This window comes from Zalophus californianus, chromosome 3, assembly GCF_009762305.2.
Source record: "Zalophus californianus isolate mZalCal1 chromosome 3, mZalCal1.pri.v2, whole genome shotgun sequence".
Lineage (NCBI taxonomy): Eukaryota > Metazoa > Chordata > Mammalia > Carnivora > Otariidae > Zalophus > Zalophus californianus.
This window is the reverse complement of record NC_045597.1, coordinates 41,903,413-41,917,025: the sequence shown is the minus strand read 5'-3', so window position 1 is coordinate 41,917,025 and position 13,613 is coordinate 41,903,413.

Here is a 13,613-nt window from a genome sequence, read left to right as displayed (position 1 = left end):
GTTTTCCACTGCACTGTATTTCCCCATTTCATATATTCCTTACCCTTCCATATGCATTGCCCCCAATTGGTTTATTTAATTGCACCTAAGCCGAATAAAGGACAATTTTATTTTCAGTGTTTTCATATTTTTTGTTTCTGTTGTTTGTTTGAAAATGTACCTTCTTATTGTAGTGATCATCACCTAACATAAATTGTAGGCAGAGAGCCATCTAATAATTGCTGTGGATTACTTTTTTGGCCATTTATAGAGGTTTTATATAATATGCGGTAAAGTCCCCAAATGCTGAGGTTTCCCCTAAGAGCTAGTTAAAGGAAGTGGAGAGATGAAGTAACAATGAAACTATCATCTTCATGGAAAGCAGAACTGGAGAACACAGTTTGCATCAGACCCAAAATAAGGCTTCCTGTATTTTCCCCCTTGGGATATGCAAGTGGGGCAGATCATGCCTGCCAAGCAGATGTTTAAAACTGAAATGATTTATACCACATAGCATTATCATTATGATCATAATGATTATCTTCATCCACAAAAAATGCCTTTATCAACATGATGTATAGTATTAGGATTATGGTGTGCAAAATTAGGATAACTTGATTTGTATTCCAATTTTTCCTCTTACTGGATGTGCAGCTCTGAGCAAGTCACATAACCCCCTCAACTGTCCTCCTCTATGCAACAGGAATAAGAAAGGCTTCCTTGTGTAATTTTGTTGAATAAACAAATATTCCATATGAACCAATTTGTGAGACAAATTATCACAGTGTCTCTCACAGGAAGGCCAATCAATAACTGTTAATAAAAATTATTATTACTATTTAAATATAAAAGTCTACCCATGAGGGTTTATAAGTATTTGAATACATAAAGTCGTGATAACATATAAAGGATTTTTGAGGAATTAAAAACGAAGTTTGAATAAATGTAAAAATTAATCACAATTCCATTTGTACAGGTGGCACGTTTTGGAGAATGAATCCATACTTAGAAAACTTGGGGAAAAAAATCTTCCAAAGTCATTTTTACCTTTGAAAAACTTCAGTAATGTCTCTCCATTACTGAGTGGTTCATCATTTCTGGCTTAATTTAGGGAATTTTTACCATAAACTTGTGATAAACATAGGATGGATGATAGTTCTTTAATAATTTTCACACACTAACTTGTACATATTAAATGTAGTAAATACTTAAAATGTTTATATATCATGTAGCAAAAATATATATGAATGTCACATCTATCCCATTCATAGCTAATAAACAATCACAAGATACTAACACATTTTGGAATGTTTGAAGATATAATTGTTAAAGATAAACTTAAGAAAGCATGTAAATAAATTAGATACAAAGTAAATGAAATTATATTGCTACATAAAACACATGGTGTATAAACTTATACTGAACTGAACACCTAACATACCCCCAAAATTAAAAAAAAATAGATGTAGGACAAGCATTATCTATGTTTATTTGACATTGCTTTACTAAGGCAATAACTTAAATCCTCAATGAAAAATAGTGCTGCTTTTAGATTACAATACACTATCCTCTCGAAGCTATATTATTTAATTGAAAGAACAGATTTTATATCATTGAATTTTGTCCCTAGGACATAGTTACTCTACAAGTCCTTAGTTTAGCACTCACTATTTCAAACTCAGAAAAATCGTGATAGGTTTTGTGCATCATCCTTGACAAGGGTTTTAAGTCAGGTAGAATTAGTAAAGACTATAGCATAGAAAATAGAAGTCCAAAATAATTCTCAGACAGATTTCAGCATAAATTCTCACCACTTGATATAAATAAAACACAACAGAGGCATCCCTTTTTATTGCCTCAGGGAACAGAGAAGCCACACTTCAAAAGGAACTCTTCTCTTGGGACTATATCCAAGAGTGGCAGACAAATCTTTTACACTAGTGAAAAAGAACAGTTCAGAGAACTCCTGCTTAGACATTCACACTTAATAAATCCAAGTTTAGCAACATCCCTATTCAAATGAGAACAAATTCCCTGAAGCTTTTACTCCTCACCATATTCATTCACCCTTCCATGTCTTTATTTGAGACTTCCATTTAGATTTTTGGATAAAGTTCAACTTCAGCTAATTTAGTGTGCAGCGTTTACAAAAAAAAAAAAAAAAAAGCCTTCCAATACATTAACACAGAAAATATATTTGCAAATATTCAATATACCCCTCTTGTTCTCTAGCCCTTGGGCATAGTCACTACTTGGAAATTTTCTTTCCCAAGACATATTGCTGGGTAAATTTTCTTGTCATTACAATGGATACTTATTTTCTTCCTTACCTATAGTCAACAACTATCTTTTATTTTGAATAAACCTTTTTGCAGCTTAAATAAGCAAGAATACATTAGAGAAAGTTGCATAAGCAAGTGTTTGCATGTTTGCATAAGCAAACATAAGCAAGTTGCATTAGAGAAAGAAAATGGCAAACTTTTGTTCATCTGTTCCACAAACATATATTGGGTGCCTACTATGTGGCAGGATGTTCTAGATTCTTGCGATACAACGAAACAATCATAACTCTTGTTCACCTGGGCATAATGGATATGGCCAGGATTAAAAAAAAATGCTCATTTGGAACATGTAGAACGCTGTCAGAAGTTCCTGATTTTAAAATTGTACTGGAAAACTCTTGGAGAGTTGTAAGCCAAGGAGTACCATGAGATGATTTGTGTTCTCAAAGCATCTTTCCAGCTCTCCCAAGCCAGGAGTGGAAACAAAGAGAGCATTATGGAGACCATTAGGCAGATCCAGGCAACAGATGATAGGGATCATCAGAGAATAGACTACAAAATTAGTAGGGTGATTTTATGAAGTGGTCAGGCTTAGCATGTCAGTGTAGAGAGGAATCTCTTAATATTAAGGCCTTTTGAATATTTTTGTCTCTTTAATAAATATGTGAAAATTGGGGTAGCAAGCATAAAAATTACCAAATAAAGGAATATTTTAAGCTATAGAGATGTTTTTAAACTATTGATTAATTTGAAACCTTAAAATAATGAATTCAAGCTATCCAAAAAATGTTGTTATAGGTATACATTAAGTAAGTCATTCTTTGTCTATTATAAATATCCTAAGTAGAAAACAAGGATAATTAACAATAATTTATCTTTGCAGACATGTATTATCTTTGAAGTTATTACTGGAATCATATTAAAAACACCAGAATATGAGTTGATACTGGGACAATTTTATGCTTATGAAGTATCTCTCCACACACAAATAATATTCAAAGAATAAACCCTTAATATTAATACCTCCTTTTAAAATACACAAATTTAGCCTATTAAAATATTCCATTTATCACATGGTTGAAAATAATGAAGAAATAGTTCAGAATATCTATTCAATCACATCAGTACACAAGTCTCAGATATTTCTTACCTTGTAACTTGAGAGGTTAAACCCCAATGACACAATAAAGTTCTTTAAAGCACAAATGAATATATTATTTTACTGTTCTATTTGTAAAGGAGCAATTACTTGGCATACATTTATAAGCTGGAACGAATTTCCATTCACTAAAAATGACAGTTTCTTAAAATGATAAGAAGTTTGGCCTTCTATTTTCTATAATATAGTCTTTACTAATTCTTCCTGACTTAAGCTTCTATATATTCCATTCCTAGGTATTTATGTTCACACAAAAATTTGTACATAAATTTCATAGCTTGATTTTTAATTGACTCAAATTGGAAACAACTTAAATATCCATCAAAAAGTGAGTGGATTAAAAAATTCTGGTATATCCATAAAATGGAATACTACTCAACAATGAAAAGAAATGAACTATTGATAAACACAAAAATGTGAACAAATCTGGAAAAAAAAACAAGCTGAGAGGAAAAAAAGACAGACAAAATAGTACATGATTTAATATTTAATATTTCACATATATAAAATTCTAAAAAATGCAAACTAATCTATAATGACAGGAAGATTAGTAGTTGTGGGGAGGAGAGTTGGAAATGGTCTGCATGGATTACAAAAGATGATACTCTTAGGGTTGGTGAATATATTCATTAATTTAATTGCAATGTTCATTTCAGCATTTATGCATATATGAAAATTCATCAAACTGTACACTAAATATGCACAATTAATGGCACATCGATTAAATTTCAACAAAAATATTAAAATGGGTCATTAATTAACATGTTAAATATTAGTCAATGGAAGTACTTATAAATGGAGTAATAGAAATTATGAACAAGAATAATTATGCTAATTATAAGTTAATATATCAATGAAAGCTATAGTAAATCATAATATTAAATATTAATCTTCATATCATATATATCCTATTTGCTACAAGTTATTTTCTTCTATTTTTATTTATGTCTTGGCTTTTTTCAATGCTTAATAAATGAGATGGGGGGGACGGTTACACATTTTTAGAAAGCTCCATCATTCCAGAATCAGTAAATAAATGGGATGAGAATAGAAACTCTTCGGGATTTAAAAAATGCATTGCCTTGGGAATTAAGGAGGACCCTTGTCATGCCTGATGAGCACCAGGTGATGTATGAAATGTTGAATCACTATATTGTACACCTGAAACTAATATAACACTGTATGTCGACTATCTGGAATTAAAATAAAACCTTACAAAAAATAAAATAAAATAGAATATCTTTGGCCATAAAAGATAAAAATAAATAGAAAATACTTGCCTGTACCCCTTTCATTATTTAAATAAAGAATATGTCGTATAAACACAGTACATAAATGTCCATATGTTAACTTTACTATTAGCAAACTATTTTATAAAAATCAACTTAACTATGATTGATACAATCATATCCCCTGCTCATAAGATATTTAACAAATCTATCTAAATATAAACTCTTAAGTTTACTTGCTATCAATGGGCATCCATACTGAAAAGTTAAAAATGTCATCAGAAAAGGCATATTAAAAGAACAGTGAAATACAGTTATCAAGAACAGAGAGTGACCTTTGTATTTTAATAGTAAGTATGTGATTAATTCCAGACCTCTATTTCAACTAATAGCTATAATCTTGGGTATTTTGCTTTGATTAAAAAAAAACTTAATGAAACATTGAATGGGGAATAGACAGACAATTTGTAATCAGAACTGAATTATTTACTAATACAATTCATTCCACAGATTCTTAGAATAATGTATTCTTCAAATATTTACTAATGTGTTGCTGATAAAAGAAATCCACCTCCTGGAATAGCATATTTGTTATACATCACTACAGATGATGAAGAAAAAAAAAAACAACCAAAAATCCTTTTTGCTGGCATTAAATTTCTGAACCAGTGTTTGACAGTGCAAAAAATGTATAAACTGATCGTCAATAGAATGTGAAATATGAAGGTATAGATAAAATATTTCAGAAGTAAATGCAGATTTGTAATCACTGTTTATTCCACTAGGAGAAATGCAGTAGAATAATGTAATATTAGCCATAACTTATTTTATATTTTAATTTTTAGCCATAACTTATTTTAGAGAACAGTTAAAAACCAAAGAGACCAGGAAGAACTTATATTAAGTTGCAAGATAAAGTTTGGGTTAGCTAGAAGAGGGATTTTCTTATTGTGAGTTGTAGAAATAATAGAATATTTAGACTTTCTCTTCTTCTCATGAGAGAATGATCAATGGTTTGAGATGAGAGTATTTTCTCTTAAGACCATCTTAGATGTATTTTTTTTTTAAAGATTTTATTTATTTATTTGAGAGAGAGAGAATGAGAGATAGAAAGCACGAGAGGGAAGAGGGTCAGAGGGAGAAGCAGACTCCCCGCTGAGCAGGAAGCCCGATGTGGGACTCGATCCCGGGACTCCAGGATCATGACCTGAGCCGAAGGCAGTCGCCTAACCAACTGAGCCACCCAGGCGCCCTTAGATGTATTTTTTTTCATTTCCCATGCCTGATTTTTGTTAATGAAGTGGTCTCTTATGGTCAACAATCATTTTGCCAAAAGTGATAATTTTGTCAGTAGTAATTCTATTTAGTTTAACACACACACACACACACACACACACACACACACACACACATTCTTTAACAAGTATTGTATTACCAGGTTAATTACTAGGGCATTATTGGGACAATTAAAAATCAGAGACTCCTGGGATGTCGGGGTGGCTCAGTCAGTTAACCGTCTGCCTTCGGCTCAGGTCATGATCCTGGGGTCCTGGATCGAGTCCTGCATGGGGCTCCCTGCTCAGCAGGGAGTCTGCTTCTCCCTCTACCCTTCCCCACTGCTCCTGTACTCTCTCTCTCTCAAATAAATAAATAAAATCTTTAAATAAATAAAAAAGAGGCTCCTTTTGATGTAGCAACTTCTATGAGTTGTGGAAACTTTTGGTTTAATATTTATTATTATGCAATAGGGAATAGAATATTTTCCTACAACAAATACATAAATATTTATAGATAACCTGTGATTTTTCAGGTTTTTCCCTCTTTGTATTTTTAAATTAGTTTCCCAATGATTTATCTGCAATATACTCTTTTCATTACCTGTGAAAAGAACTTTGTTAAAATTAAAATTTGTCTACAATCATTACTGAAATCCTAGAACTTTGGGAAGCAAAATGCTTCTTATATAGTTGATACTATATGAGCAGGGTCAACTATAAAATAATAATTGCATATAACTTGCAATAAAATACACAGTATAGAATTCCAAATGGAAGATCAAACCTTAATTTAGAGAAGAAAAAAAGTATATGCACAGTTGCTTAGGTGGAGAAATAACCTCATATGCTCTTTAAAAATTTATTCAAGCATTCAAATGTCTAGATCACATGGAGACAGTAATATATATCATTTTTACATCTACTTTTGCAATATACAGAAAAATAAAGCTCACAAGTCTGTATTGACTGTGATGGACAATGCTTGTGCCATATTGAGAATGACAGCTGAGATGAATCAGGGACAATTGTGCAAGCCAAGTTCAAAAGGAACTGACTTGATGAAGAGTGATTTTACTGCAGGCCACCAAGTGCACCAGTTCATTGACTGCAAGCTCTTTAGAACTGCCTGTGTTCATCCCGAATTATACAGGTGGGACAGAAGTTGTGGGAGTGGGGAGGGAAGTCATCACATTTAGAGCTCCAAAGCATATTAACACTCTTTCTGCAAAGCTCACCATCTTTCAGACATGCTTACCTCAATGCTTTTTGATAAATTGCTTAGTCAAAAAAATACTTGAGAACGTGCTAAACAACTATAGTTGTACCTTAGTTGTCAGTATATAGAAAACTTCGATCATTTCTTACTGCACAAATGTGCTCTGGGTGACAGTGGAGTTAAAGATGAAGCAAATGATGGTGTAGAATGTGACAACTTTTAGCTGTGAGTGTTTTTTGGGAATAACTTTTTCCACTCACCTTTCAGGTCTCAGTTCAAAAGTGGGTTCTCAGTGTGGTTTTCCCTAAATGCAAAGATGAAAACGGGTTCTACCACGTATACTACTATAATCATACTCTAATTAGAAATTACTCATCACCTTAGTGATGTGTCTGTATTACCTACTAGAAGTAAACCTTATAATGGCAGGGATTCAGTACTGTGCCCTAGAAGAATAGAAAGAATTAGATAGTACATATTTGCTGAATGGATGTTTGAATGGATTTTATAAAGAAAGACCACTGGTATAATAGAAAAACTATACACAGGCAATGCATTATAATTATGAAGCAACGCCTAGCCATCCATATTTCATAAATACAAGTGCTAGAGTAATTTGTCCAAAAGCACAGAACCAGGAATCACAGGTTTGGGTTCATATAAGAACTATCATCAAAGTTTGTGTTGTCTAGGAAAATTTAAATTTTGGTGAGAATTCATTACAATAATAGATGTAAAATGTTTTGTACCATTCTTGGCAAATATTTCATATAGTATTTAGTAATAGACATTAGTGGCAAAAAAAAATGTGGCAGCATAATTTAACCCGCACTTCCATAGATGTATACATGCTAGATTTGCAAACATTCCATTTTCTCTCCTTGTATCATGCTTCTGTATGGAAAGACTACAATTTCTCCCTGTTCAACTCAGGAATGGCATGTGACCACATTGTCAATGCAGTGTAAAAAGACATGCTATGAGTTACTTTGGGTCAGAAACTAAGAATCAAGTGCAAATGTCTCTTCTCCTCTGCTATAACGTATAGAAATGTTCAAGATAGAAGCTGCTGCCATTTATCCTGAAACTTAGATGACATTGAGCAGAACAACCAATAACCCAAATTGGAATTGAACTGAGAAAGGGAAATGAACTACTGTTTTTATAAGCTTCTGTGATCGTTAGACTGTTTTCTAGAGCAGCATGATGTAATTTAATCTGACACATTTAGCAACCCTCTTATTTAATTAGAGGCATTCCAATTTTGGTGGCAAGATTACATAAAGAAAAAAAATAGTGATAGCCGTAGGGTCTCAAAATATGATCTAGAAACTTAGAAGATCAGTCTTGAAAGTTCAGAATTTAAATTTTCAAAGCAGGCATTTTTTAAGCAGTGAAAAGGCCATTAGAGTTTCACAAAACTACGCCTTAAAGGAACCCTGTTACACAGTTTACACTGTAAACCATGGATGTGAAAGAAAGGAAATAAAGAGCCAGGTTTGCTCAGGGAACAACTCACCTGGAAATGAAGACAGTGTATAGATGCTAGTGAGTACTAGTGTTTAGTGTAGTGATGCTGACAGCCTACCCAGGAACACACTTCCACTCAAGATAAATGCAGAAGGGTTCCTGGGTGGCTCAGTCGGTTAAGTATCCAACTCTTGATTTCGGCTCAGGGCATAATCTCAGGGTCGTGAGATCAAGCCCCGTGTCAGGCTCCACACTCAGCGTGGAGCTTGTCCCTCTCTCCCTCCCCCTGCTTGTGCACTCTCTCTCTCTCTCAAATAAATAAATAAAATCTTTTTTTAAAACAAGATAAATGCATAGATATGAGATTAGGCATGTGCTCTGGGCATTTGAGGTGAAGTCAGAGCAGCGCCGGGCCTTATATACAATTCTCCAGTCCTCGCGTGATGGAACACTGGGGGCTAGTGAGGCTCTCCTAGGCTGACTCAGAAAACCTCTACCCCCAGCCTAAATGGCAGATGACTATGGCCACAAAATCGGCTTCAAGGAGGACAAACAGAAGAACCACCAGGATTCCAACCGAAGAAACACCAGGACCACCATTTATTATGAGCAATAATAAATCGTTATTTTTAGGCCACTGTTTAGCACTGTTCTGTTAGGCAGTATGGCAGTCCCATAGGTCTGCCATAACAAAATACACTGTGGCTTCAACAGCAGAAATACATTTTTTCATAGTTCTTAAGACTGAAGTTCCAAGATCGAGAGCCGTCAGGGTCAGTTTTTTGTAAGGTTTCTCTTCTTGTCTTACATCTGGCTGCCTTCCAGCTGTGTCTTCAGTGTTGCTTTTTAGTTTTTCTGTTTTTTGTTTTTTTTGGGGGGGGTTGGTAGCATTCTACTTGTCAGTTCATTTATGTCTTTGCCAATATCACAGTGTTAATTATTATAGCTTAATCTTTATAGTTTATAAAAAAATGGTGTTAGTGCAATTTCCTCCTCTTGTTAGGTTTTCTTTTTCTAATGTTGGTTTATTCAGAAATAATGTTTTTAATTTCCAAAGACATTTTTCCCCTGCGTTCTCTTTAATTATTTTTGCTTAATTGCATTGTGGTGCTAGAATGCTATTTGTAAAATACAATCCTTTAAATGATTCTGTATTTGATATTTGGTCATTGGCAGCTTTCAGACCCCACGGCCCCCTTCCTGCTTTTGTACTGTGTCTGGACAAGGAGCTAAAGCTGGCAGAATCCTTGCAAACACTCGTGCTTGGGTTCCTCCACAGGAATCCTCACAGTGATCCCCCATCCTAACCACTAAACCAGAAAGTACCATTATGTGTGTAGTAAATCTTTTCATGCCTTCTGGATGTATTGTGGCATCATTAGTCTTGACATCCGAATCATTTCGAATCCCTGGTCGTTATGTATCTTTTTCAAATCTTATTGTGTTCTACTTATACTGTCCAGCCCTCTCTCAAAGCATTTCTTGAAATTAAAAAAAACCCAATTAGAAATTATTGCATATTTGGTAATTATTGCATTGTTTTACCCATTTCTTTGATTTGCTGGTTCTTATAGTAAGTAATTTTCCTAAAGTTAGGTTCCTCAATAAATAATTTGTGTTTGTACAATGTGATGTATATATTATCTATATACATATATATGTAATATATATAGTGCAATAATTACTACAATAAAGTTAGCTTGTCGATAATGCATAACATATCCATAACCTCAGAGAGTTACCATTTTTGTGTGTGTGTGGTGAGAATTTCTAAGACCTAATTCTCTTAGCAATTTTCAAGTACACAGTACCGTATTGTTAACTATAGTCATCATGTACTTTACATCCCCAGAACTTACTCATTTTACAGCTGGAGGTTTGTACTCGTGGACCACTTTCACCCATTTTCCCCACCTCACATCCCCTTGCCCCTGTCAACACCCAGTCTACTCTGTTTCTATGAGTTCAGTTATTTTATTTTATTTTTTTTATATTTCCCATTTAAGTGAGATCATACAGTGTTGGTCTTTCTCTGCCTGACTTATTGTATTTAGCATGACACCCTCAGAGTCCATCCATGTTTTCCCAAATAGTAGGATTTTCCTTCTTTTTTATGCCTGAATAATATTCCATTGCATATACACCCAGAAGTAGGATGAGTGGATCATATGGTTTAGTTATATTTTTAATTTTTTATGGAACCTCTATACAGTTTCCCATAATGGCCGTGCCACCTTGCATTCCCACCACAGCATACAAGTCTCCTTTTCTCAACATCTTAGCCTGCACTTGTTATCTCTCGTTTTGATAATAGCCATTTTAGTAGGTGTGAGGTGATCTCTCATGGTGGTTTTGGTCTGCATTTCCCTGATGATGAGTGAAGAGCACTCTTAAGTGGCCAGGTAGGGGGGAAAACACAGCCTCTAATTGCCTTTCCCCAAAACACAGCTTAACCTTCTAACTTCTAAGCTACCTTTTTACTTTCATCTACCACATCTTAACTTGTGCAAAGCTCTCTCCACAGCACCCTGGGCTCTGTTTCAGGAGAGTCGTAGCCGTAATTTATTTCCTGCTGCAGCAACTAACAAAAGGCATATATCCTTTGGAACCAGGTTATGAGGAAACATGATTTCTTTTTGTCCCACTATACTTACAGTGTTCTTAGGGGCTCCTAGTAACGTTTGTGATATGACTCCATTACCATTATACTCTAGATAGCATCTTATAAGTCTAAGTATTTAAGTAGTATTCTTGTTGTGTTCAAATAACCCAGGGACTATGAAAATGACCAATATAATCAAATATTTTTTCACTTGTGGTTTAAAAGCTGATGCTTCATTTTAGATTTTTAATACCATTTGTTTATTTTTATATAATGTTCAAAAAAGAGATAACTAAACACTGAAAGGGATTTGGTTTAAAAAAAAAAGCGTGATTCAATTTTGAACACATTTTTTTTTTTTTGCTATACTCTAAGTGATCATTTATATTCAGTTCATAGCCATAATAACTATTTCAAAGAGCAGCGGATGTCAAAATGCATTTTAGAATGAGAAACATTGTGGAACATAAGGAATACCATGGAGGACATTAGAAGGAAGGGAAAATGAAGGGGGTGGAGGCGGAGGGTAGACGAACCATGAGAGACCATGGACTCTGAGAAACAAACAGAGGGTTCTAGAGGGGAGGAGGGTGGGGGATGGGTCAGCCTGGTGATGGGCATTAAAGAGGGCACGTTCTGCATGGAGCACTGGGTGTTATGCACAAACAATGAATCATGGAACACTACATCAAAAACTAATGATGTAATATATGGTGATTAACATAACATAATAAAAAATAAATAAATAAAATAGAATGAGAAACATATTATTGCTTGTAAAACAAACAGGTTATGGCTACAATCGATAAATGAGATATAAAACAATTTAATTATTTTATAATTTTGTTTAATCCTGTAACTCAAAATATTTGACTAGAGAGCTGCAGACACTAAGAATATAAAGGTTAGTTATATTCATTTCTATCACTATGCAAAGCCTGTTATCTACTTGTTTAAGCAAATTGATGTGTGATGAAGTACATGTTAAATTTAAGATCCAGAATAAAAATGAAACCCTTGCAATCATGTGATTTATAAATTAAAATTATAAAAATATCGGGTTTATTGACTTTTAAAATATTTTATTTATTTAGTTGAGAGAGAGAGAATGAGAGATTGAGCATGAGATGGGAGGGAGGGTCAGAGGGAGAAGCAGACTCCCCGCTGAGCAAGGAGCCCCATGATGCAGGACTCGATCCCGGGACTCCAGGATCATGACCTGAGCTGAAGGCAGTCACTTAACCAACTGAGCCACCCAGGTACCCCAGTTTATTGACCTTTTGAACAAAATATATAGAAGTAATCCTATTGGTTAGAATACCTTGAATTAAAAAAATTACCACAGGAGGGTGCCTGGGTGGCTCAGTTGTTTAAGCGACTGCCTTCGGCTCAGGTCATGATCCTGGAGTCCCGGATCGAGTCCCACATCCGGCTCCCTGCTCAGCGGGGAGTCTGCTTCTCCCTCTGACCCTCTTCCCTCTTGTGCTTTCTGTCATTCTCTCTCTCTCAAATAAATAAAATCTTTAAAAATATTATCACAGGAAATATTGCCATAAGGTCATTTCTACAATGTAGAAAATACACCTGTATAAAAATGAAAGTAGTTATTTTAATTGCTAAAAATTTGCACATATGGAAAATTGGCTCTATTGTTTGCATAAAGCATGTCCTGATACATTTAGTGCCTGAAAGAGATTGTGAAAACACAAATAATGTCTTCTGAATTAGAAGTTAAAAATATTTTCTGGTGGGGGTCTATTTAAGTAAACATATTTTTTTTCTTAAATCTTATGTTTCAAAGAACTTCTTGCAGACAAATGAACTTTGGTGAATAACTGAAGTTAACTTAAAGGCTTTCAATCAACATAATCTAGCCAAAAAATGAGCTCAGGTTTTTGAACTAGGTAAAGTATTGACTCAAACATTTAAGAAGTTGAGGACAAATAAAGCAAGTCTAATTTTATTTTAGTAAAATGATTATTTATCTGAATTAAGGGTTAAATAAAACAAATTTAGATGACACTAAATTTTTTCTAATGGAAAAAGCACACAAGAAAAGTGAAAAAATATTGGTTATAATTCTTCAAGATCAGTAGCTTGGGATAATAATTCAAATCATGGGGGCATATTTCCTTAAATAAAAACATTTTTATTCATATTTCAATACTAAAACTCATGTTTTGTTTTAACTCCCATCTTCATCTTTTTGGCTGAGAAATTTTCCCAGGTAACTTGAAGCCTCGTCACATATTCAGGTCATTCTCAGTGACTCTCATCCTTGTCTGTATAGTACAATCACCTGGGAAGCTCTATAAATTACGGATGCCTGGGTCCTACCTCTGAAGATGATGATTTAATTGGAGTGCTTTGCATCCAGGGCAGGAGGGTTTTTAAAAGCT